The sequence below is a fragment of the Cannabis sativa genome, chromosome 7, assembly GCF_029168945.1.
Source record: "Cannabis sativa cultivar Pink pepper isolate KNU-18-1 chromosome 7, ASM2916894v1, whole genome shotgun sequence".
NCBI classification, from domain to species: domain Eukaryota; kingdom Viridiplantae; phylum Streptophyta; class Magnoliopsida; order Rosales; family Cannabaceae; genus Cannabis; species Cannabis sativa.
Window position 1 is genome coordinate 54,711,299 of NC_083607.1, and position 3,417 is coordinate 54,714,715.

The 3,417-nt window shown below is 37.5% G+C and overlaps 1 long non-coding RNA gene across 1 annotated transcript; it reads right to left on the reverse strand.

Moving 5' to 3' along the window:
- Positions 1-380: 380 nt before the first annotated feature.
- LOC133039891 (uncharacterized) lies at positions 381-3,100 on the reverse strand. The gene is made up of 3 exons (XR_009688838.1): positions 2,779-3,100; positions 1,864-1,926; positions 381-709 (listed from the first exon to the last, which is right to left on the reverse strand). It is a non-coding gene; the product is annotated as an uncharacterized LOC133039891 (long non-coding RNA).
- Positions 3,101-3,417: the final 317 nt, after the last annotated feature.

Consider the following 3,417-nt stretch of genomic DNA (forward strand, 5'->3'; position numbering starts at 1 on the left):
TTATGTTTTTTGGGGGATGGCATGCTCAGGAGAGCCTGGATTTTTTCCGGATTTGCCTCAATCCCCCCTTGACTGACGATGAAGCCCATGAACTTTCCTGATTTGACCCCAAAGGTGCATTTCTTTGGGTTGAGCTTCATGTCGTATCTCCGGAAAACTTCAAAGCATTCTTCTAAGTCGCTTGCATGGCTGTTGCATGCTTTGGATTTGACGAGCATGTCATCCACGTAAAACTCCATGTTTCGCCCCAGGAGGCCTTTAAACATCCGGTTAACCATTCTTTGATAAGTTGCTCCGGCGTTTTTCAGTCCGAAGGGCATGACTAGGTAACAGTATACCCCCTTATCGGTCCTGAAGCTAGTGCACTTGTAACGCCCTGAATAAATAGGCAGCTACCCAAAATACTTATGAAACCCTAATCCCCTAAACGGGATTACTAATCAAAATAGCGCAGATTTTAAACTTTTATATTAAACAGAATGAAAATAAACTTGTAATATATTTAAACTTTTAAAATAGTTGGGATCCCAAAAATATTTAAAAACGCTATTACAAGTCATTTATTTCTAGCCGACCTAAACGGCAAAATAGAATTCAAAAGTTCATCACTGATAGACCCTTAACCCGCTTGGTCTGATATGGCCCGGACATGTACATTCTTCGTCCAGCTCCTGCACTCATGGCTGATCAGCATAAGTCCTACCCTTTCCTGCACAGTAGAGCACCCGTGAGCCAAGCCCAGCAAGACAGTATAAAACATATCAATAATATGCTCATCATACAATATAAACAACAATGCTATTCAAATTTGTCTGTGTGACACATACCTGCATGTTACGCTCACATGCCTATTTATGTCTACGTGGCGTAGACCTACGTGTTGCGCTCACACGTCTATTTATGTCTACGTGGCGTAGACCCACATGTTGCTCTCACACGTCTATTTACAATAAGGCCTTAGATCAGTTCATCTCGGTTCTTGTTACCGAGTCCAACCTGGTTATGCCTTGAGCGCATAACCCTTAGTCTCAACATATACATTTATCATATAATTATTGGTGCCACTGCACTATTTGTCTATTTGCTATAGACCTGCGTGTTACGCTCACACGCCTATATATGTCTATGTAGCATAGACCTACGTGTTGCTCCCACACGTCTATATATGTCTATGTAGCATAGACCTACGTGTTACGCTCACACGTCTATTTACAATAAGGCCTTAGTAAGGTTTATCTCGATTATAATTACCGAGTCTAACCTGGTTATGCCTTGCTCACATAACCCTATTCATATATATTTGCGTAATCCATACATTACGTTCTTTCAGTGGTTTATCCTAGTAATATACTAGGTCTAACCAAGTTATGTCTTATGCACATAACTCTTGAAATATATGTATGTATTCAATAGATAACAAAACATATAGAATCTTAGGGTAATAACCTTAATTACATACCAAATAGTCTCTCATATAACATATCATTGCATGCTCAAAATAACACTTATAGAGATTAATAACCCTAATTCATGCTTTCACTTAATTAGCAATATTATTGTACATCATGACTTTCTTACCTTCACATAACTTCTAGGGTAATAACCCTAGACCGCATTACTATCAAACTCAAGGTACTAATTTACCGAGTCTAACTTAATTATGCCTTGTGCGCATAATTCTTTATTACAATATATTTAGCATGGCATAGCATTTACACATTAATAATTACTAGGGTAATAACCCTAGGCCATTAAACCGCTCACTTTAGGGTAATAACCCTAATCCCGGTTTCTAATTATCACCAATATAATATTCAATATAAGCACCACCGTGCATATCTCTACGTGCAACTACTGTCTTACCTGTTGTCCCGCAAAGGCAGAGATTCCGAATCCCCGGGTGCTCCTGACCAGGTGCCGGTAATCCTAGTCACACAATCCGGGATTTTCACAAATAGGGTTAACCCCTGATTTCATATTCATAAAATAAATTCATGGCATTTCAAATACAGATAATCACATAGAGCTCGAAAAGAGCTTTCCAACGGTATAAAGAACGTCCCAAACGGAGTCTCGAGTCAAAAGTTATGGTCGAAACAAAATTCAGCATTTCCCGATGAACTCCAACCGGAATTCCGGATGAACCAACCGGAATTCCGGTTGTCTGGGCAGAGAACACGAAATTTCTCAATCTTTAAACCCCCAAAACTCACTCAAATCATCCCCAAACATTCCCAAACTTTCCAGAGCATCAATATATGTCATAATAAACATATTCCACAACTTAAACCCAACAATTGCACTAAAAATCAAAAAGTGCCATTAAAGCACCAAGCTTGAGTTCCATGAACTCAAGCTTGCTTTTCACAACCAAAATCACAATTAATCCACTTACAACAGCTAGCAAATACTAAGGATTTAAAACACATTATCAAGCATTAAAATCCAGCAATTAATCCCTCAATTTAGATTGCATAAAAAAATCATAGAGTTCAAGCATGTTCATGGCAACATCAAGCTCTTGAATAAGAGCTTCATCAACAACAACTAAATATTTTCCAGCAGTAAAACAATAAGTAAATATTAGATTCAAGCATGAAAAATAACCTAGAATCATACTCTAAGCTCAATCCTACACAAATCAAGAGATTAACAAGCTTAAACATCCAATTCACTAAGCATGCAACACCAAGAACAAACAATCTCAAGCATGCTTTTATCACCATATTTCAGCCATGAATTCAACAAACAACTCATATAATTTCAGCTAGAAACTACCTCAATCTCTTGCTCAAACAAGCTCCAAGCTTCCAACACAAATCAAGCTTCCAAACCAAGCTAAAAATCAAGCTTTCTTCTCAAAAATCAAGTTTGAAGGAGAAGAGGGTTAGAGAGGATGAGAGGGTTCGGTTGAGAGGGGAAAGCCACCAGAAATTAACATTTCATTTCCTCAAAAATCACATTTTCCAAACATAGTAATTAGGGGTCAAATGACCAAAATGCCCTTAGGGCTTAAATACCCACATACACCCTCACAAGGGTAAAATAGTCATTCAATACTCAATTAATTTCAAATAAATTTCAGATTATCATTCATTAAATAAAATGCCAAATAATCAATCCAATTTACATTTCGGGCCCGAACCCAGTTCGGCCCGAAATTCCCGGTTGTGACTATACCACGCTAACCTGTCAGAACACACCTGAAAAGACAACACAGGCATACTATATAATAATATAGTTCTATTAAGCACGTAATTAAATTAATTTCATCATTTTACCCTTCTCGGGTCATAATTACCAAAATGCCCCTGGCTCACCAACGGGGTCTTTAATATATTAAAATTCATGTAAAATCACATATATTGAACTATATAATAATATAATTCCTCAATTATACATAATTATCTAGTTAAG